Source organism: Sus scrofa, chromosome 5 (assembly GCF_000003025.6).
Source record: "Sus scrofa isolate TJ Tabasco breed Duroc chromosome 5, Sscrofa11.1, whole genome shotgun sequence".
Classification (NCBI taxonomy): domain Eukaryota; kingdom Metazoa; phylum Chordata; class Mammalia; order Artiodactyla; family Suidae; genus Sus; species Sus scrofa.
In genome coordinates, this window is record NC_010447.5 from 28,034,262 (window position 1) to 28,058,520 (window position 24,259).

A 24,259-nucleotide genomic window follows, 5' to 3' on the forward strand; every position below is an offset into this window, starting at 1 on the left:
TTCAATATATATGACTGTTGTCCTTATAAAGATGAGAAATTTGAAGACAGACAAGCACACAAGGAGAAGGCCACACAAAGATAAAGGCAGAGCCCTACAAGCCAAGGAATGCCAAATATTGCCAACAAACTACCAGAAGCTAAGAGAGAAGCCTAGAACAGATCTTTCCCTCAGAGACCTCAGTAGGAGCCAACACTGACAACACCTTGCCCTTCACCCTCCAGACCATGAGACAATAATTTCTGTTGTTTATGACATTCAATTTGGGGTACTTAATGATGGCAGCCCTAGCAAACTAACACACTGTTGTAGGAGACAAAGTCTGGCACCAGTAACCCTGCCCTCAGTGGAATTTCTTGACTCTGTTTGTAGCCCTCCCTCTGGGACACTCTGGGTGGAGTCCTGCCCCCATTTCCCCAGCTTCATTTCTGTCTTCTGCTCTGAAGCTCTTGCATCCACTCCTGGACCTCACGGGAGGACACTGGGAAGATTTTTAAGTATACCAGAGCCCCCCTTCCAGAGAATGCCCTTTGGTGTGGGGCCTGACAATCAATTCCTTTTTAATGATTCCCAGGTGATTTTAATGTGCAGCCAGGGTGGAGAAGCCCCACTCTAAGCCTTACAGCATCAGTCATTTCCTTGAAATCAGGCTTTGTTTTAGGCACAAACATGTGCCTATTTTCATAGCAGGTGAAATGTATTTATTATAATATCTTTATTAAAATAATGTATTGGCTTTACCTAAATGATAAAGTGGTACAAAATCATTAATTTTATTTATTCAAAGGAAGAACTAAATCACAGATAGGTGACATGTTTTAGGCATTGATCTTGGCATAGGAGATGTAATAAATAAGCTAGGCAGGTTATTTATTACATCTATGTCATCCATCAAGCCTATGGACGGAGGCAGACAATAAACAAGTAGACAAACAAAGAATAAAGATAATTTGCAAGTAAAATCAAATCTTGTAGTGGGTTAGAGTAACTGATGGACAGAGAGGCACATTTACAAAGAGGTCAAGGGAGTGCCTCTCAGAAGAGGTGACTTTACACTTGAACCTGAGTGAAGTGAAGAAATCCGCTTTATGAAATTCTGGGGCACAGCATTACCAGCAAAAGTCGCAGCATGTGCAAAGGTCCTGAGGAGAGAACAGACATATTCAAGAAAGAGCAAGAAGGCTAGTGTGGATGCAGTGTGCTTATAATTTACATTTATTAGCCACATAGGTAGAGCTTTGTAAGCCAGGCTGGTACGCAGAATGGTCCCCCAAAAATATCCACAACCTAATATCTGAAACCCTGGATGTGACAAAAGGTACTCTGAAGCTGTAATTGTTTACAGAGTTAGTGAGGGAGAGACTACTCTGGATTTTCCAGGTGGACCCAATCTAATCATGTGAGTCAGTAAAAGCAGAACATTTTTCCCAGCTGGCGGCAGGTGAAGGGAGGAGGCAGAGGGGAGCCCAGACTTATTGAAGGCCTGGTGGGTAGGCAACGTGAGTAACACAGGGGACTTCAAGGTGAAAGAGTCCCCCAGATAACAACCAGGAAAGAAGCGGGGACCTTGGCCCCACAACCTCAAGAGACTGAATTCTGCCACCAACCTGAATGAACTTCGGAGTGACTTCTCCTCCCCTAAAGACTCCAGTTAAGGGCCCAGGCTAACCGACATCTTGTTTTCACCTCGTGGGACTCGGAACAGAGGAATCAGTCCGACCTACCTGGACTTCTTACAGAACTGAGAGGTAATAAATGCGTGTTGTATTAAACGGCTAAATTGATGGTAATTTTTATGGCAGTAATAGGAAACCAAAAGAGCCAGACAGCCAATCGGTTGTTTCCTTCATTGTTTGTTTTAGTTTGCGGTAACCGAGTCAACACTAAAGTGTTCATCTGTTTTAGTCACTATGCAACTGACTTAGCTACGGGTTGAATTCTAAACATGTCAAGTACTAAGCCAACATGGTTGTTCTTCAGCAACAATTCTATAGACGCAAGTGGTCCAGTGATTTTGCTCCCTTGGATCAATTTTTGCCTGTATTTTTATCTGGAAATTTTTATAATCTCTGCTTTAATTTTTCACCCATGGGTTTATATTTATGCTTGACTTGGCACCAGGTCGATTTGTGTAGGAATTGAAGATAATTAAAGGGGAAGTGTTAAGTAAATACTAAGTTGAGATTATCGAAAAAGGGTTGTAGACATTATCTCCTAATACTGGTAGGAACTGTGGGCCATTTCTCTTATACTTTTGAAATTAAATGGTCATAAAAAAACAGTGCTTCAGGCAAGAAAATGTAAGAATGTAAAAGATAAAGACAGCCTTTGGAAATAAAACTAGGTTTCCACATTGCTTTTACCTCTGTTTCTTTATTGCTTAACAGGAGAATTTGAAAGTTGAAAATAATTCTTATTTGTTAAGGCTATCATGGTTATTTGGAGAGGATATACCACTTAGAATGTGTTTCATAAAGGAAACAGTTTTGGAAAGCCAATCTGTCAGCAGGAGAGCTAATGCTTATTGAAGAGCCCTCAACTTCTTAGGGGAAATCAATTTTTTCTCTCAAGACAAATAGAGTTCTGTGACAAATTATCTTTTTTTCCTTAAGTCTTTGTCCATAGCTTTGGGGAAGGAAAATTCAGAATCCTGCCTGGTCCTTTCATAAATCTAGCTTGATTCAAGCTCTCTGGGAGTGAGATACTACAATTATGAAAACCAGCAAAGTTTAGTGAGAAGCTTATATTTCAGTGCAGGATGAAGTGGTTGATTTTAGATTTGGATACAGAAAAGGGAGAGGAGATATGGAGACGCAACTTTCCCTTCCAGTTGGTGCAGCTCACATCATGATCCCAGAGGAGCATAAGCAAGCCCATAGGGATAGTCAGGATTCCTACAATATAAGCACAAACGTGATGCCAGGACTGGAATGTTCTCACATTGAAAGAACCAACAGTGAGATTCATCAAAGGAAATCCTCTCTTAGCCTTCAAAAAGCCACTGATGAATTTGGTTTCAGGGTGTGGGGATGTTTAGAGAAATTTAGAAAAGACTATTTTCTTAGGCTGAAATTCCCAGAAGCCTTGAATTCCTAAGATCATACTAGGCTGGGGGAGAATATCTGACTGAAGTGTTTAAACAGATTTAAAGACACAGAAGTTGTATTCTTTTGTTCAATAAATATGTACTAAGCGCCTACTATGTGCCAGGCACTTTTGTAGGCATTAGAGATACAATGAATGAAACAAAATCCTCTCCCTTGAAAAATTTACAGATAATTCATAAATGCTCAAGATAACTTCAGTGGTAATAGGTACTATGAAAAAAACGAAGCAAGATACACAGCCAAAAGAGTCACTGGAAGGTGTGTAGGTCACTGTTTTCTAAGAGACAAAGTAAGTTCTCTCAGAAAGTGATATTTGACCAAAAAAAAAGACCTGTGTGATAAAGATAAGGAGTTCAAACAAAGATCTTGGGCAGAGCATTCCAAATAGAAATAACCACAGGTACAAATGCCCTAAGATTAGAATGAGCTCGGCATTTTCAAAGGACAGAAGCTGTGCTCAAGTGAGGGTGAGGAGAGGGAGCCCAAGAGTTTCCTATTAGAGACTGAAAGGGAAAATGAGAACCAGATCATCTGAAATTTGTGGATTAACTCTCCAGGGAGAGTTATAATCAGATTAACTCTTATAAAAGATCTTTCTAACTGCTTTGGAGAATAGTTTGTAGAAAGATTGTTAAGGAAATCAATTTAAAGAAAGTAGAATGTCAATTCCAGTAAGTGATTATAGTGCCTAGGACTAGGGTGAATGTGCTTTAAGAACCGATATTAATTTTTCTCTTTTTTTTTTGTCTTTTGTCTTTTTAGGGCTGTACCCTTGGTATTTGGAGGTTCCCAGGCTAGGGGTCGAATCAGAGCTGTGGCTGCCGGCCTACACCAGAGCCACAGCAACACAGGATCCAAGCTGAGACTGCAACCTACACCACAGCTCACGGCAACGCTGGATCCTTAACCCACTGAGTGAGGCCAGAGATTGAACCCGCAACCTCATGTTTCCTAGTCGGGTTCGTTAACCACTGAGCCACGACGGGAACTCCAAGAACCAATATTAATATTATGCGCTGCTTTGACATCCACTAAAATCAGAAGGGCGTTGCCCTCTCCCTCTGCCCCACAGATAAGGTCCCCTAGCCAAACAATCCTCCTAATTAAGCAGACTATGTGCAGTTTCTGCTCATCCCTGAGCAGCAAGTTTTGGTTCTTCATCGGTACTCAGGATTCTTCAAACAAGATGGTCACATCCTACTTTAGGAACCAGGGGACACCCCATCATCTTGCTACTGCAAAGCCTGTCTCTCTCAGCCTCTGCTTGTTCACTTTCTTCATATGTACAACTTCCATTTGGTCCTTCATGGTGCACGGTGTCCCCTGGTCTGTAAGTATATGTGACTAATAAACTGATATCGGCTTCATCTGTCCAGTCCTCTGTGTGTTTAGCTATCCCCATTACCCGAGGCTGGAAATCCCTCCCTCACCCATGAAATGAAGAGGAGGCTAATAAAAGAATGATAATATTGGAGATGATGGGAAGTGGAGATAATGAAAACTAATCAGATGTATTTTGGAGGTAAAGCTAATAAGATTAACAGATGGATTTGGATATAGTTCCTAGGGGTTTTTCCCCCAGCTTCATTAATGTGTTTAAATCGTACAATGCGATGATTAGATACTCATATATTTTGTGAAATGCTTGCCAAATTAGTTAACATGTCTTTCACCTTACATAATTATCATATTGTTTTTGTTGTTACGGTGAGACTATGAAAGCTCCACTCTAAGAGTAACTTTCAAGTATATGATACAGTATTAACTATAGTCTCCATGTGTGTGCTGGATCCCCAGAGCTTATTCACCCTGTGATTGAGAGTTTGCACCCTTTGACCAACACCTCCCTATTTCCCCCTTCTGCCCCTATCAACTACCATGCTACTCGTTTCAGTGAGTTCGACGCTTTTAGATTCCACATATGAGTGACATCACATAGTATTTGTCTTTCTCTGTCTGACTTATTTCACTTAACATGATGCCCTCCAGTTTCATCCATGTTGTCACAAATAGCAGGATTTCCTTCTTTTTATAGCTGAATAATATTCATATATATACATCACATTTTCTTTACCCTTGATGGACACAAGTTATTTTCATGTCTTGGCTATTGTGAATAACGTTGCAATGAACAAAGGAGTGCAGATAGCTCTTCAACATAATAGCCTTGTTTCCTTGGAATGTTTTCCCAGAAATGGAATGGCTGGATCATATGGTTCTTCCTTTTCTTTTTTTTTTTTTTTTTGTCTTTTTGCCATTTCTGGGGCCGCTCCCATGGCACATGGAGGTTCCCAGGCTAGGGATCGAATCGGAGCTGTATCTGCTGGCCTACACCAGAGCCACAGCACCGCGAGATCCGAGCCACGTCTGCAACCTACACCACGGCTCACCGCAACGCTGGATCCTTAACCCACTGAGCAAGGCCAGGGATCGAACCCACAACCTAATGGTTCCTAGTCAGATTCATTAACCACTGAGCCACGAAGGGTACTCCAATGTGATTCTTCCTTATAGGATCATATGGTAGATCTTTGCTAGCGTTGTTATCGCTTTTCTAACAGGTGTGAGGTGATGTCTCATTGTGGTTTTGATTTGCATTTCCCTGATGATTAGTAATGCTGAGCATTCTTTCATGTACCTGTTGCCATTTATAATCTCCTTTGGAAAAATGAATATTTGGGTCCCTTTTCCATTTTTTAACTGGTAATTTTGGTTTTAAAGAAAGTGCAACTGAGTTGCACTTTCTTTATGTCTTTTGGATATTAACCCTTTACCAGATACTTGGTTTGCAAATATTTTTAATTCCATAGGTTGTCATTAAATTGCGATTTTGTGTTCTCTTGGAGCTCTCTGAACAAATTTAGAACAATTATTTTGAATTATTTGTCAGGCAATTTATTGATCTCCATTTTGAGGGGCAAGTTACTGGAAGTTTACTGTATTTCTTTGGGGAATCATGTTTTCCTGATTCTTTGTGATCTTAGTAGCTTTGCTTAGATGTCTACATATTTGAAGAAATATTCAAAATTTAGCACAAACCGCTACTGATAAAATCCTTCCCAGAACAAGGGAGATAGGCATGATCACCCACACCACTCTACATTTAGAGTCCTCCTGGTTCAAAATTTAGATCTTGAACCCTCACACATAGTCCATAGCCAAACTTTGATTCATTAGGCAAGGTTAGGATAATGGGAAAGAAGAAGTAAGAAGGTGCTAAAGAGAGAGATTACATTTACTCAGACTTTAGTTTGCATGTGTGTGTGTCTGTGTGTCTATGTTTAAATTGGCTTTCCAATTGAAAAGTAATCCATACTGTAAAAATATTCAAACAATTCAGAAATGCATAAAGTAAAAAACTGTCAGGAGTTCCCGTCATGGTGCAGTGGTTAATGAATCGACTAGGAACCATGAGGTTGCGGGTTCGATCCCTGGCCTTGATCAGTGGGTTGAGGATATGGCATTGCCTTGAGCTGTGGTGTGGGTCACAGATGCGGCTCAGATCCTGCATTGCTAAGGCTGTGGCGTAGGCCAGCGGCTACAGCTCCAATTAGACCCCTGGCCTGGGAACCTCCATATGCCACTGGAGCAGCTCAAGAAAAGGCAAAAAGACAAAAAAAAAAAAAAAAAGTCCTCTCTCCCATGTTCTATTCCTAAAAAGAACCATTATTAACATAAGGTATACATTTCTACATTTTTCTCTGCGCTTTTACATATACGTATGCATATTTCCATATGGATAAGGAGAGGGCAAAAGGGCTCTATATTTCTTTCCAAAAGTGGGATCATACTTCACAACTGTAGTGTAGCTTAGTATGTTGTGAACACCATTCCGTGTCCTTACATGGAAATCTACTTCATTTTTTTAATGCTTTGAATACATGGTGTAAATATTCCATAGATTGAATGTACCATAATTTATTTATCAACCTCTGGATCAATAGGCCTTCAGATTGTTTCCAATTTTTAGCTATTAGTATCACAAGCAATGTTGCTTGGTAAACTTTTTTTAGGGCCACACCCAAGGCATATGGACATTCCCAGGCTAGGGATCGAATAGGAGCTGCAGCTGCCAGCCTATGCCACAGCCACAGCAATGCCAGTTCCAAGTTGCATTTGTGACTTAGACCAGAGCTCACAGCAACGCCGGATTCCCAACCCACTGAGCAAGGCCAGGGATCGAACCTGCATCCTCATGGATGCTAGTCGGACTTGTTCCCACTGCACCACAATGGGAATTCCTGCATGGTAAATTTATATATTGATGCATGGTAGTGCAAGTATTTCTTTTTTTTTTTTTTTTTGTCTTTTGTCTTTTGTTGTTGTTGTTGTTGTTGCTATTTCTTGGGCCGCTCCCGCGGCATATGGAGGTTCCCAGGCTAGGGGTTGAATCGGAGCTATAGCCACCGGCCTACGCCAGAGCCACAGCAACGCGGGATCCGAGCCGCGTCTGCAACCTACACCACAGCTCACGGCAACGCCGGATCGTTAACCCACTGAGCAAGGGCAGGGACCGAACCCGCAACCTCATGGTTCCTAGTCGGATTCGTTAACCACTGCGCCACGACGGGAACTCCTTTTTTTTTTTTTTTTTTTTTTTTTTTTTTTTTTTTTTTTGTCTTTTGTCTTTTGTCTTTTGTTGTTGTTGTTGTTGCTATTTCTTGGGCCGCTCCCGCGGCATATGGAGGTTCCCAGGCTAGGGGTCCAGTCGGAGCTGTAGCCACCGGCCTACGCCAGAGCCACAGCAACGCGGGATCCGAGCCGCGTCTGCAACCTACACCACAGCTCACGGCAACGCCGGATCGTTAACCCACTAAGCAAGGGCAGGGACCGAACCCGCAACCTCATGGTTCCTAGTCGGATTCGTTAACCACTGCGCCACGACGGGAACTCCTTTTTTTTTTTTTTTTTTTTTTTTTTTTTTTTTTTTTTTTGTCTTTTGTCTTTTGTCTTTTGTTGTTGTTGTTGTTGTTGCTATTTCTTGGGAGTGCAAGTATTTCCATAGGACCAATTCTTACAAGGAGAATTACCGGATCAATGTGTTCTCTTACATGGTGAATGCAAAGATAGAAGCAACAATTGTAGCCTGATTTCTCCTACCTCTCCAGGGTCCATTACCTGAGAAGAGGAAAACAGTACACAGAGGCAGAGAAGGGGGCTACCCTGTTGATGTAGTATGAGAGTCTCTAAAAGCCTTCCTGCCCAGAAATCATCATTTCCTTTGCCTGCTCAAAAGCCTCAAATTTGCAGAATAAAATAATGCCCTCAGCACCCTTCTTCATCCTCTCTTATAGTGGAGTGATGGTCTTACTGATTGGGGAGTGGTAATATCCTCTCAGGCTGAAATATTGCAGGAATTTGCATATCTCATATAATTAGCACATCTTTTCACTTGATGAAAATCCTTATAAAATTTTAGTCTATTTTTCTGTCCTTGGGATTTTAGGAAACTAATTTTCTTTTCTAAACCTGAGGATGTTGTGACACCTAAGAGTTATTTTTAAAGTAAAAGTGTGTTTTGCCCAATGTCTAACAGCTCGATATTTTATGTATAATGTGCTTCTTTTAGAGATAGCATCTCATCTCCCTCTCAAATGTCTGATGAATCAAGCAGAGCAAAGAGTACTTTGGTTGTGTGAATGAGAAAATTGAAGCTCAGAAATGGTAAGGGACTAACCTGAGGCACATTAAAAGTACTTTCAGAATTTATCAGTGATGGGTGCATCATGTGATAGATTTAAAACCTATCAGAAATGTTACTGAGCTTGAACTGACATCCTGAAAGTTGGACACTGGGAGTTTTCTGGTATATTGTTTAAACACCATTGTTTCCTATTTACTCAGTTCTTAAAACACGATGATGCTTTTAAAAGTTACTATTTCCTTATAAAATCAAAGTGTTTTCAAATCCTATTAATTAAAACATCTGATTAGCTTCATAATGCTTATATGAGGTTTCACCTACGACATACACTGTGACTAAAGTATAGACATATGCACGTCCATCCCTAGTGGAGACATCAGCCACGTTAACAAGGCCAGTCTGTGAGCCACCAGGAATAACATTAAGAAGAGCTAACCTCCATTATTCTTTGTTTGTGTAGTTCATCCACCTAAGATTTACTCTTAACTCACTTAATTCTTACAGTAGTCCTATGAGGTGAATTTTATTACTATCTCCCTTTTGTATGTGAAGATAATAAAGTGCAAAGCTATTAAATATCTTGTCAGATGTCTTGCAGCAAGGAAGGTGCAGAGCTGCCTTATAAACTCCCTTGGTCTGACATCACCATCCATGCTCTTAAAATCACTGGGCTGTACCACAGTGTCAGAATGGGCAGTCACCTGCTATCCCACGTCATGCTCAGGTGCTTCAGAGAGTAGGTGGCTTCAGGAAGCAAACACTTAAAACTGCAACTTGAAGAGAGTTTAGTGTAACCATAATTCCAAGCCAGAATGACATTTCTAAAAATTCAGACAACTTCCTCAAGACCCCTATTCTCAGTTGAATCTGACCCAATGTGACTCTGTCATCCTTTAGCTTTTATAGACTTCCATGTAAGCCAAGAAAAATAATGGAAGGAATTTATTCCATTATGTTAGATTAATATTCCTGAGTGAGCTGTACAATAAGCCACTCATCATTACCCACTGGTTCAAATTTCATCTAAATATGCCTTTACAACAACATTCTCCTTTTATGTATTAAAGTAGGGGTCAGTACATAGTTGTAGGAAAGTTTTGTTTTCTTTCCCTCGAGGCTTAATGGCCTTAACTGTTTTTGTTAGCAATATTCACAGTTTAAAGGCATTTTTCTTAGGTAGCATTCAATATTTTAACAAAGTGAGACCTGATCTTGACAGCGTCATGAAAATTTAACCAAAATGTCTTATATATTCTGGAATCAGCATGCACAATCTCAAGCCACTGTGCTGGGGTTCAATCCTAGCTCTTCCACGTCCCAGCCGTGTGCTCCTAGGCAAATTACTTACTTGTTTTGTGCTGTAACTTCATCTCTAAAATGTAAGGATTTTGGTATTAATATTAATCTGAGAGCTCTAAAGAAAGAGAACAGTAGGCTATAGCTAGATATATAGAATGAAATTTAATTGCCTTATGAGATTATGGAGGCTGAGAGTTCCATGATCTGCCTTCTGTCAGCTGGAGACCTGGGAGAGCCAGTGGTGCAGCTCCAGTCCAGACACAAAGGCCTACATTTTCACTGCTGTTGCATGGGTTCCATCCCTGGCCTAGGCGCTTCCACATGCTGAGGGTGTGGCAAAAAACAAACACAAAGGCTTGAGAACCAGGGGAGCCAATGTGTTAGTACAAGTCCAAGTCTGAAGGCTCAGGAACCATGAGTGCTGATTTATGAAGGCAAGAGAAGATGAATATCCCTGCTTAAGCCAAGGACAAAATTCTCCCTTCTACATAGGCCCTGGGTGATGTATGATGTCTATCAGCATGGTTGAGGGCAGTCTTCTGATTCAGATGCTAATCTCTTCCATAGACACACCTAGAAATCATGTTTTACCAGCTCTCTGGGCATCTCTTAGCCCAGTCAAATTGACACATAAATTAACTGTCACATCTACTGCATGGGGTTGAGAATGTATTGAGTACTTACTGTGTCAGGCACTGGTCAAAGCTCTTAACATAGATCACTCACTCAATCCTTGCAATTACTGAGAAACTAACATCATCTCCAACTTAAAGATGAGGAGCTTGAGGCACAGAATTCTTAAGGAATTTGTCTAAAGAGAAAATTAAAAGTCAGTAAGTAGTAGGGTTTGGACCTAAACCCAGCCAATGTGGTTATGAATCTGTTGTCTTAACCATAGCCATGTGTGTATTTTCGAAAATTAGTTGATCATACCAATATACTTTCAAACCCACTTTCCAAAAGCAAACATAGTCTCTAACAGTTTTCCCACTCTGACCTTCTGTCTTTAACCAAACCACCACTAATTTGCCATTTAGATGGCCCTGCTGTTCTATCCATACACACTATAACAACTCGAATACCAGTCTGATTTCTGTAACTCATCAAAATCCCTTTGCCTGCCCCCAGATTTACACCACCTGCTACCGTAGGTGTTAAGTAAGAGTTCATGATGGAACACACCTCTTCATTAAAAACCCATTCAGGAAGACTTTTAGAATTACTGGAAAAATCTTTCTAAAGAGATAAAATTTAAGAGAAGCTTTAGGAGAAAGATTCAGAAGAAAAAAATTCATGGTGAAAATTCCACATCTCAGAGTTGTGTGGGTTTTTTTGTTTTGTTTTTTGTGTTTTGGGGGGAGGCAGCACTTTCGGTATATGGAAATTCCCAGGCTGTAGCCGCCGGCCTATGCCACAGCCACAGCAGTGTGAGATCCAAGCTGTATCTGTGACCTACACCATAGCTCACAGCAACATCAGGTCTTTAACCCACTGACCGAGGCCAGGAATCAAACCTGTGTCCTCATGGATACTAGTTGGGTTCATTACCACTGAGCTGCTGTGGGAATTCCTCAGATTTTTTTAATCCAAATATTTATGGCTAATTTTATAGGAAAAAAAAAGCAAAATGGAACTTTATATGCTATTTTGGATGTGGAAATACTTCATTTTCATTATTTTAAACCTTTAAACCGATATAAGAAAGCAGACCAACTTAGAGGAAAAGACTGCAAAATATATTTTAAAATGAGCATTGTAGCCTAATCATGCTATTGCTGTAATCTCCATTTTCCTCTTTCATTTTTTTTTTTTTTTTGGCTGCACCTGTGCCATATGGAAATTCCCGGGCTAGGGATTGAATCCCAGCCACAGCTGTGACCTATGACTTGGATGTGGCAACACTGGATCCTTAACTCACTGCTCTGAGCCAAGGATTGAACCCATGCCCCAGCAGCAATCCAAGCCACTGCAGAGACAATGCTGGATCCTTAACCCACTGTACCACCAGAACTCCCCTTTCATTTTTGAAAAATCCAATTAGTTGGCTCCAGATACAGTACTCTGCATGCTATTTGAAGTGAGTCAAATCCTTTGACGAAAAAAGCTTTGATTTTGGACAAACTGTGGGAAGCTATTTTTAAAAGGGCCGAATACTACATACTGAATTTGGATTAATCTGTGATTACTTCATAGCTTTTTAAGTGAAGAAACATGCTCTTTGAATGAGGCTTTAAAAGAAGGGAGGAAAATGACAACAAAAATAGTCTTCTGGGCTGATGACTTGCAGTGTTTAAAAACACTTGGTACTAAAGGTATGTTTCAACTCCTAGTAAGGAGAGTCTTTCTAAACTGGGGTAGAGAACTGCAGGCAGGACACAACCTGAGAATTTCTGAAACTCCCTGAAAGAAGCACAAAAATTTAAAGTTTCACTATTTGAAGGAATATAATGGTTAAATACTGTAATGAATCACCAAAATGTCATCACCAGCCTATGAATCACACCTCTAGTGCTAAGAAACTTACTTCTTCCTCAAGCTCTAAATGCTACACAGTAATTCCTCATAAAGACCAACTTTAATCCAAGACTTTTCTGTATTACAAGTGTTATATTCGTATTTTATCCATAGCACCTTGTAAAACATAGGTACACAAGTGCTCAGTGAAGTTGGTTGAATCAAATGGAAAAAATTTCCATAGGATATGTCCTACCTAGCAGTCTAGTTCATTGTGCACACATTTTATTTTCCCAACTAGATTGCAAACTCTCTGAGGAAAGGCATCTTGTTTTATACATCTTTGTATCCTCTGCATCTCCTAGTATTGTATTATGCTCATAGAATGCCCTAAGTAACTATCTGTTGAATTTAAAATGTGAATGAATAAATGAATGAATCCTATTACTAGGCTATTTTCAGGGATGCATTTTTATGTCTCTTTTCAAAATTAGGGGAAAATATTTATGTTCTATTTCTAAGACTTCAAAGAATTACTTCATTCACAATTTTCCCAAAACTAGGGATTTCTATACAAAGAAGCCTCTAAGATTATGTACTTCACTAAGTAGAATATTCTCTGGGTTCACCCACATTGTTGCAAATGGCTGAAATTCTTTCTTATGGCTGAGAAATATTCCATTGCCTAAATATATACACCACATCTTCTTAAGACAAGTGTCTGTTGATGGGCACTTGGTTTGCTTCCATGTCTTGACTATTGTAAATAGTGCTGCAGTGAACACTGGAGTGCATGATTCTTTCAATTCAGTATCAGTTATTTCTCCTCTTTCATTTCTTATTTTGTTTATTTAGGTCCTCTCTGTTTTTTTCTTGGTGAGCCTGGTTAGAGGTTTGTCGATTTTGTTTATCTTTTCCTAAAACTAGGTTTTGGTTTTATTGATCTTTTCTATTATTTTTTTTATCTCTGTTTATTTCTTCTCTGATCTTTTTTCTTCCTCCTAGTGACAATGGGTTTTGTTTGTTCTTCTTTTCTAATTCTTTTAGGTGGACAATTAGGTTATTAATTTGAGATTTTTCTTGTTTCTTGAGGAAGACTTGTATAGCTGTGAGCTTCCCTCTTAGAAATGCTTTTACTGCATCCCATAGATTTTTGTAAGGTTAAGTTTTCATTTCATTTGTATCAAGGTATTTTCTGATTTCTTCTTTGATTTCATCAATGAGCCATTGGTTTGTTAATAGCATGTTATCTAGTCTCCATGTGTTTGTCATTTCCCAGTTTTCTTTCTGTGGTTGATTTCTAATTTCACACTGTTGTGGTCAGAAAAGACTCTTGAAATAAGTTCTAGCCACTTAAATATGTTGAAGCTTTTTTATTGACCTAGTATGTGATCTATACTGGAGATACCCCTATATGCACAATATAGAATATGTGCATGTAGAAAAGAGTATGTACTTTGCAGGGGATGTAGTGTCCTCTAGATATCAATTAAGTCCAACTGGTCTACTGTGTCATTTAGGACCTCTGTTGCCTTATTGATTTCCTGTCCAGAAGACCTGTCAGTGGGGTGTTAAAGTCTTCTACTATTATTGTATTCCTGTCAATTTCTTCCTTTATGTCTTTGTTTTATAGATTTAGGTGCTCCTGTATTGGGTGCATATATATTAATGAGTACAGTATCCTCTTCTTGTATTTATCCCTTCATCATTATATTTTTCTTTTTCTTTACAGCCTTTGTTTTAAAGTCTATTTTGTCTTACATGATTATTACTATCCCCTCTTTCTTCTTATTTCCATTTCCATGAAACATCTTTTTCCATTCTCTCAGTTTATGTGTTTTCACCCCGAAGTGAGACAGCATATCGATAGGTATGTATTTATTGCCATTTTAAACCTTGTGTTCCAGTTGCTTTTGTTGTTCTTCTTTGTTCATTTCTCTTTTTTTGTTCTTTGTTTTTGGCTTGATGATTTTCTTTTGTAGTTTGCTTGAGTTCCTTTCTTTTTGGTTTTTGTGAATCTCTTATATGTTTTGATTCTGGCTTACCCTGGAGTTCAAGTACATTGACCCGTAAGTATATCTACTTGCTTTAAACTGATAGTCAAGTCATATATTTTTAAATACATTAGAAAAGATCTACATTTTACTATTCCCCTCCCCCATATTTTATGATTTTTGTCTTCATATTTTTCCTGTTCCTGCTTATCCTTTTGCTATTAATTGCGGTTAAAATCACTTCTATAAAAATGTTTGATTTTTTAAAAAATACATGTTTTGGCTTATTTAAGTGAGCTTTAATCCTTTTACATATTTGCCTTTCCTATTGTGATTTTCTCTTTCCAATAGATTCTTGCTTCTTTTGTATTTAGAGAAGACCTTTTAATATTTATTTTAGAGTAGTTTTAATATTGCTGAATTCTTTTAGTTTTTGTTTGTCTGAGAAATTCTTTACCTCTCCTTCTATTCTAAATGATTATCTTCCTGTGTTGAATATCCAAGGTAGGGTTTTTCCTTTTCAAGCCTTTTAATGTATCATCCCATTCCCTTCTGGCCTGCAATGTTTCTGCAGAGAAATCAGCTGCTATTCTTATGGGGGTTCCCTTGTAACTGACTCTTTCTTTTTCTCTTGCTGCTTTTAGAATCCTCTCTTTATTTTTAACATTTGCCATTTTAATTATGTATTTCAGCATGGGTCTATTTGGGCCCCCCTGTGCTTATTATACCTGGATATCTGTTTCCTTCTTTAGGTTTGGGAAATTCTTGGCCATGATTTCTTCAAATACAGTTTTGATCCCTTTTTCTCTCTCTTCAATTGGAACCCCTATTATGTGCAGGTTGGCACACTTTGTGTTATCCTATATACCTTGAATGTTGCATTTTTTTTACATTTGTCTTTTTGTTTGCTTTTCTGACTGGGTGATTTCCATTATTCTATCTTCCAGATCACTTATTCATTCTTCTGTGTCACTTAGTCTGCTATTCATTGCTTCTATATTGATTTTTATCTTAGTGATTGAATTGTCTAATTTTGATTTGTTCAATTTTATAGTTTCTATATCCTTTTTATGATAGTATACATTTCTACTGATAAGCTTTCTAAATTCCTTTTTAAGAATGTATACATGTATGTGTAACTGGGTCACCTTGCTGTGCAGTAGAAAATTGACAGAGCACTGTAAACCAGCTATAATGGAAAAAAATTTAAAAATGAAAAAATTCCTTTTTAACTTGAGATCTAGTAGACTGGTGAAGTATGTTCCATTGTTTGTTCTTTCAGGAGATTGATCTCTTGTTTTAACTGGGAGTAGTTTCTCTGCTTTTTATTTTACTTAACACTCTCCATCTTTACGCATTTAGGAGAAACAGTTATATACTGTGGTCTTGAAGTGGTGTTTTTATGTGAGAGTGTCCCTGTGTAGACTGTGAATTTAATATTTTTGGTATGAGGGCTGGTTTTGGTATGGATGCCAGCCACGTCTTTTCTCAGAGTGTGCTGGCTGTTATCCCCTTGAAAAGGAGTGTAATTAGTGTAGTGACAAAAACCTGCACTGAATATGGGGTGGGGCCACCTCTTTGCTCTGTGGCTATAACTGCCCTGTCAGGGTTGGGGTCCATTCCTCAATTACTGGCGTCAAAGCCCCAAGAGTTGGGTTTGATCAGGCTCCATTGCCCCAGAGCAAGTGCCCTGCCCCAAATTTAATCCTTGATTTTTGAAGCTGGATTTCCTTCTTAGGAGTATGCCAGGTTTTTTTTGGTTTTGTTTTAACACATAGTTTAATAGAATTCATAGACTTTTCTATATCTCATTTTGTCTCTTATTTTGAATTTGTAAATATAACAGATTGAAAATCCATTTAAAGGCAAAACCAGATTTACATTTCTTGAGATTTTCATATACTTTTTTACTCAAGGAAAACATTGACTATGAAAAGGAGCTATTGATAATGAAACCAATGTATATGGTATAGAGTATAAAACTCCAAAGAACTTTATCTTTTCAGCACAAGTACAAATCTTTGGGTAAATGTTTATGGAAACATAGAAATTGACATGCAATTATATATATTTCAAACTCTTGTCTCCTTGATTTGATGAAATGGTACCTATTCAAAGTATGTTTTGTTCAAATTCTGAAACTGCTACAAAGTAACTGGATGATCTTGGACAAATTACTAAAGCCTCTCTGTGCCTATGTTTCCTACATGTAAATAGAATGTTCTGATAATTAGTACATATAAATTATTTAGCACAGTGTAAGTGATCCATAATTATCAGTTATCATTAATATGCTTTATAAAGAAATAAGGCATAGTTGTTGAATAAAAGAATGATTTTAAAACATTATGGCTATTATTTATGCAATCAGAAAGAGCATACACTTTCAACACTTTCCATCAGTCATTTTATTTAGCTATTTAATTATTCAGGAAATACTGCCGTGACTCAATAATATTGAAACTCCTCTTCTGAAATTGCTGTAAAACTATTTCATGAGCCACTTAAATCGTAAGACAGAATCTTAATATCCTGTTTCAGAATTCCCTGATGATGAAGCAGGTTAAGGATCTGGGTTGTTGCTGTTATGGCATGAGTTCAATCCCTGACCTGGGGATTTCTGCCTTGGGCATGGCTAAAAAAAAAATCCCATTTCATTTATTTTTATTTGTCTTTATTTATTTATTTTAATTGTTATTTCCCCAATACAATTTTTTTTTCTACCGTACAGCATGGTGACCCAGTTACATATACATGTACACATTCTATTTTCTCACATTATCATGCTCCATCATAAGTGACTAGGCATAGTTCCCAGTGCTATACAGCAGGATCTCATTGCTAATCCATTCCAAAGGCAAAGGTTTGCATCTATTAACCCCAAGTTCCCAATCCATTCCACTACCTCCCCCCCAACCTTGGCAACCATAAGTCTGTTCTCCAAGTCCATGATTTTCTTTTCTGTGGAAATGTTCATTTGTGCCCTATATTGGATTCCAGATATAAATGATATCATATGGTTTTTTCTGTCTCTTTCTGACTTCACTCAGTGTGAAAGTCTCTAGTTCCATTCATGTTGCTGCACATGGCATTATGTCATTCTTTTTTATGGCTGAGTAGTATTCCATTGTGTAGGTATACCACATCCTCCTAATCCAATCATCTGTTGATGGACATTTGGGTTATTTCCATGTCTTGGCTATTGTGAATAGTGCTGCAATGAACATGCAGGTGCATGTGTCTTTTTTAAGGAAATTTTTGTCCGGATATATGCTCAAGAGTGGGATTGCTGCATCATATGGTAGTTCTCTGTATAAATTTCTAAGGTACCTCCATACTGTTGTCGCTGGTGGTTGTATCAGCTTACACTCCCACCAATGCAGGAGGGTTCCCTTTTTTCCACACCCCCTCCAGCATTTGTTATTTGTGGTCTTATTCATGATGGCCATTCTGACTGCTCTGAGGTGATACCTCATGGTAGTTTTGATTTGCATTTCTCTAATGGTCCGGGATGTTGAGCATTGTTTCATGTGCTTGTTGGCCATCTGTATATCTTCTTTGGAGAAATGTCTATTCAGGTCTTTTGCCCATTTTTCTATTGGGTTGTTGACTTTTTTGCTGTTGAGTTGTATGAGCTGTTTGTATATCCTAGAGATTAAGCCCTTGTCTATTGCATCACTTGAAACTATTTTCTCCCACGCTTTGAAGTTGTCTTTTTGTTGTCTTTTTGATTTTTGTTTCCTTTGCTGTGAAAAAGCTTGTCAGTTTGATTAGGTCCCATTGGTTTACTTTTGCTCTTATTTCTGTTGCTTTGGGAGACTGACCTGAGAAAATATTCATAAGGTTGATGTCGGAGGATGTTTTGCCTATGTTCTCCCCTACGAGTTTGATGATGTCTTGCCTTATGTTTAAGTCTTTAAGCCATTTTGAGTTTATTTTCATGCATGGTATGAGGTGTGCTCCAGTTTCATTGATTTGCATGCAGCAGTCCAGGTTTCCCAGCAATGCTTGCTGAAAAGACTGTCTTTTCCCCCGTTTTATGCCTCCTTTGTCAAAGTTAATTGACCATAGGTGTCTGGGTTTATTTCTGGGCTCTCTATTCTGTTCCATTGATCTGTGTGTCTGTTTTGATACCAGTACCACACTGTCTTGATGATTGTGGCTTCGTAATATTGCCTGAAGTCTGGGAGAGTTATGCTTCCTCCTTGGTTTTTGTTCCTCAGAATTGCTTTGGCAATTCTGGGGCTTTTGTGGTCTTTTGTGATACGTATAAATGTTTGGATTGTTTGTTCTAGTTCTGTGATAAATGTCATGGGTAATTTGATAGGGATTGCATTGAATCTGTGGATTGCTTTGGCCATTTTCACAATATTAATTCTTCCAACCCAGGAGCATGGAATATCTTTCCATTTCTTTACATATTCTTTAATTTCCTCAATGAATGTTTTATAGTTCTCGGCATATAAGTCCTTTACCTCCTTGGTGAGGTGTATTCCCAGGTCTTTTATTTTTTGGGGTGCAATTTTAAAAGGTATTGTATTTTCGTATTCCTTTTCTAATATTTCATTGTTAGTATGCAGAAATGCGACTGATTTCTGAAGGTTAATCTTATATCCTGCTATTTTGCTGAAGTTGTTGATCATTTCAAGTAGTTTTTGGGTTGAGTCCTTTGGGTTTTCTATATATAGTATCATGTCATCTGCATACAACCATGACAATTTTACCTCTTGTCTTCCTATTTGGATGCCTTTTATTTCTTTGGTTTGTCTGATTGCTGTGGCTACTATGGCTAGGACTTCCAGTGCTATGTTGAATAACAGTGGTGAGAGTGGTCATCCTTGTCTTGTTCCAGATTTTAGTGGGAAGGCTTTCAGCTTTTCTCCATTGTGTATTATATTTGCTGTGGGTTTGTCATAAATGCGTTTTATTATGTTAAGGTATGTTCCCTCTATACCTGCTTTGTTAAGAGTTTTGATCATGAATGAATGTTGGACTTTGTCAAATTCTTTTTCTGCATCTATTGAGATGATCATGTGGTTTTTTACTTTTCTTTTGCTAATGTGGTGTATGACATTAATTGATTTGCATATGTTGAACCATCCTTGTGTACCTGGGATGAATCCCCTTGGTCGTGGTGTATGATCTTTTTTATATGTTGTTGGATTCAGTTGGCTAAAATTTTGTTGAGAATTTTTGCGTCTATATTCATCAACGATATTGGCCTATAGTTTTCTTGTTTGGTGGTGTCTTTGTCTAGTTTTGGAATCAGGGTGATGGTGGCGTCATAAAATGTCTTTAGGAGTGTTCCTTCTTATTCAACCTTTTGAAAAAGTTTAAGGAGGATGGATATAAGTTCCTCTTTGTATGTTTGGTAGAATTCACCTGTGAAGCCATCTGGTCCTGGACTTTTATTTGTAGGAAGTGTTTTTATGACATTCCATTTCATTTCTAGTGATCTGTCTGTTCAGTTGATCTCTTTCTTCTTGATTCAGTTTTTGCAGGCTGTAAGTCTCCAGAAAGTTGCTCATTTCTTCCAGGTTGTCAAATTTGTTGGCATACAGTTGTTCATAGTATTCTCTCATGGTATCCAGCTTTGGGTAACTATTTTACTCAACTTACTCACAAGACTTGTCTGTAAATTACTTTGAGATTTTTATAGAAATCTAACCATTTGCCAAAGGAGAAATATTTTCTACCACTGGGAATAATGAAAAGAAGATTCTAAAAATACAGAAGATAATTGCAAAAGGTACTTCATGCAGTGGTTTCATTACTGGATTTAGTGGTTGCTTCCCAACTAGACTGTAGACTCTATGAGAAAAGGCATTTTGTTTCATACCTCTGCATTACTCAAAAAGTTTTTGAAGGTGGATACTATATGTTTAATAATTTAATTAGCCCTATAAATATTATTCTTTATTATAATTTGACTTCTCATGTTTATGTATATAATGCTTTACCACTGTTATATTTTATTATTCAGGAAAATATGATTAAAACGGTGATTAAAGCACCAACCAAAACATCATCCAAGAAGGATGGTAGGAGTGTCATCTACTGTGCTCTCATCAGGCTCCAACAGATACGTCACAGCAGTCCAGGGAACTTGAGCCAAGTGCTAGAGATGATTGTCTGGCTCTCAAGACAACATCCAGGATGGCAGATATGTGGCCAGAAGAGCACAACCCCTTATAGACCCTAACATTCTTTTATACATGGAGAATGATATTATCTCCTGAATATTTACTTGAGGATTTGGAAAAGACAACTGTTAGGGAACAATTCTTATGATTCCACACATCTTGCCCCTTGTTCCTGATTATTTCTTCAAGGGCATTTGAATAACAAAGATAGAATTATTATCCCCACTCACAGCAAATGGCATGCCTTAGAGGAAAGAGATAATATATTCTTCCAGAGCAAAGAGCAGACATACTTATTATCCAGTATAAGAAAGCTAATGCCTCCTTCTGGAGCAAAATATTGGCATGCTAACAGATCACTATAGAAGATTAAGGTCTCCTAAATTCAGTATTCCTCTCCTCTAATGACACTTTAGGCATGTAAGTATCTTCACATTTCCATTGGGAACTAGGATTCAGGGAACTAGTGCGAGGTTGAGGGGGTGGGAAGGCTAGTTCTCTGGCAATTGTTATTACTCTGAGTATTAAACTAACCTTTTTTTTACCCATGAGTTTCAGCTCTTGTAGTAGCAAACTTGAAACTGCGGCAAGTCAACTTCATGGTTTGCAAATAGAATAAGACTTCAGACCTTGTCAAAAAAAAAAAAAAAAAGAACCTAGAAATCAGAGAGAATACTAAGCAAATAGGATGGTTGAGAGCAGTGCTGTCCAACAGGTATACAATTTTGGCCACATATATATGTTTAAATTTCTAGAAGCCACATTAAAAAAATAATAAATATATAAATCTTATTTTAATTACATTTGTTTAACCCAGTCTATCCAAAATATTGATATTTTAATAATGGCAATCAATTAAGAATTATTAATAAGATATTTTACATTCTTTTTGTCATACTAAGGCCTTGAAATCTAGTGCATATTTATACTTACGGCATATCTAATTTCAGACAAGCCACATTTCAAAAGCTCAGTAGCAACATGTGACTACTGATAGTGTACCGAACAGCATAGGTCTTAGAGAATGGGACAGATGCTAGAGTAAGATGTCACAGGACTGTTCCGTGGATATGAATAGGGTTTCTATGAAAAAAGGTTGCACGTTCACATAAGTTTGAGAAGTGCTGAACTGTACAAAACTTATTTCCTTTTTTGTAAAGCTTCTTAGAATCTTTAATACGCTAAAATATTGTTTTCCTAATATATTTGATTAAAAATATGCATTTCTTTCAGCATTTTGTGGGGCTAGTGTTCTATGTAATATACTTGGGAACTGCTGAGACAAATTTGGTTTTTATGACAGCCATAATTTCAGATGTTTTATCCTGTTGTCCACTTAAGCATTGTATGTCATGATTTTAGGTTCAGACTTTCGTCCTTCCTTCCTTCCTCCTTTCCTTTCCTTTCCTTTCTTTTTTTTCTGCACCCAATGACAGAAAAAGTTCCCAGTCCCATGATCAAATCCAAGCCACAGCTGCAACCTATGCCACAGATGTAGCAAAGCCAGATCCTTAAGCCATTGCTCCAGGCCAGGGATCGAACCTCCCCTCAGCAGTGACCTGATCTGCTTTAGTGCTGGATCTTTAATCGACTGCACCACAGTGGGAACTCCAGGTTTGGTCATTTTAATTATTAAAATGCACTGCTCTGCCAGCTCTTGGTTCTCTCCATTCTGGTGAATTCCCACTTTATCTCTTATGGCTTTGTTTCTCACTTTCCAAAACATTGCACACACCAATCTCTAGTCAGTCTTTTAAGTCAAAGTTTTGACCCGTTATATGTCTCCGTATTTTTTCCTAAATATATATGTTTTAGTTTCCTAGGTGTTCCATAACAAAGTACAACAAATTGAGAGTTTAAATAACCTCTGGGGGCTAGAAGTCTGAGATCAAACTGTTGGCAGGGTTGGTTTCCCTTTAAGGGCTGTTAGGAAGAATCTACTTTGTGTCCATAACCTAGTTCCTAGTGATTTGCTGGCCTGTAGTGTTCCTTGGCTTATAGAAGCATTTCCCTAATCTTTGCCTTCATCCTCACGTGGTTTTCTCCCTGTGTGTGAGTCTGTGTCCAAATATCCTCTTTTTATAAGGACAGCATTACTTTTGAATTAGGGGTCCATTCTACTCCAATATAACTCCATCTTAACTACTTACATCCACAGTAACCCTATTTCCATGCAAGGTCACATTATGAAGTACCAGGGGTTAGGATTTCAACATACAAATTTGAGGGACAGGCAATCAAAGCCATAATTATAAGTAAAAAGTACACTTAGCAAATAATTTATGTGTTCACTGTATGCCAAGATGTCTGCTCCATTCCCCAACGTTTAGATTCAGCCCTGTTTCCCACCACTCCCCTAAAAACTATATTCAAACTGCGCCACTCACTTTTTAGAGCTTTATTTTCTCATTGTATTAGTTTCCAGTTGTTTTTGCAACAAATTACCACTTAGGGGCCTAAAAACGCAAATTTATTATCTTACATTCCTGGAAGTAAGAATTCAGAAATGAGATTGACAGGCTGCATGATGATATTAGCCAAATCACCTTCCTTTTGAGGGCTCTTGGGAAAAGTCTGTTTCCTTGTCTTTTGCAGCTTGTGGAGGCCACCTGCATTTCTTGGCTACTAGCCCTGTTCTCTCCAACTTCAAGGCCAGTTATGCAGCAGCTTCAAGTCTCTCTCCTTCCCTCTCCACATCCCCTCTTTCTCTCTCGTTCTCTCACCTATACTTCTGTCATCACATTTTCTTTGTGACTCTAACCCTCCTGCATCCATCTGTTTTTTATTGAGTTGTAATTAAAATAAAATACTACATTAGTTGCAAGTATGTGACCTAGTAATTTGATATTTTTATACATTGTCAATATCACAATACTAAGACCAGTTAGCATTTGTCACCATACAAAATCATTATGTTACCCAGAGTTCCCAGTGTGGCCTAGCAGGTTATGAACCCGACTAGTATCCATGATGATGCAGGTTTGATCCCTGGCCTCAATCACTGGGTTGAGGATTCAGAGTTGCCATGCGCTGTGGGGAAGGTCACAGACGTGGCCTGGATCCCCACTGCTGTGGCTGTGTGCAAACTAGCAGCTGCAGCTCCAATTTGACCCCTAGCCTGAGAACTTCCATATGCCACAGATGTGGTGCTCAAAAGCAAGATATATATATCATTATGTTATTGGTTGTACTCATCAGTGTGGGTTACATCCCCGTGACTTATTTATCTTACAGCTGAAAGTTTGTACCTCTTAATCCCTTTCACCTATCTCAACCATCCCCTTACCCCGCTCCTCTGGCAACTACCAGTTTCTTTTTTGTATCCATATATCTGTTTTCATTTTTTATGTTTGTTTTTGTTTTTTAGATTCCAAAAGAAAATTTTTACTGTATGATAAGTGAAGTCATAACAGTATTTGCCTTTCTCTATTTGACTTATGTCACTCAGCATAATACCCTCTATGTCTATCCATGCTGTCACATATGGCAAAATTTCATTCTTTTTTAGGATTTAGTAATATTGTTTTACATATATAATCTTATATATATAAATATTGTTTTTTATATATATTATATATATGCGAAGTCAAATGATATTACCAGGAACTCTAATATCCA

The 24,259-nt window shown here is 38.2% G+C and overlaps 1 long non-coding RNA gene across 1 annotated transcript in view; it reads left to right on the forward strand.

The window, feature by feature from the left end:
* The window catches only part of LOC110260694, a 69,925-nt gene continuing 46,452 nt past the window's right edge, over window positions 787-24,259 (forward strand). Inside the window, exon 1 of the long non-coding RNA XR_002344000.1 lies at window positions 787-1,748. This is a non-coding gene — a long non-coding RNA (uncharacterized LOC110260694). The remainder of the gene's footprint in view (window positions 1,749-24,259) is intronic.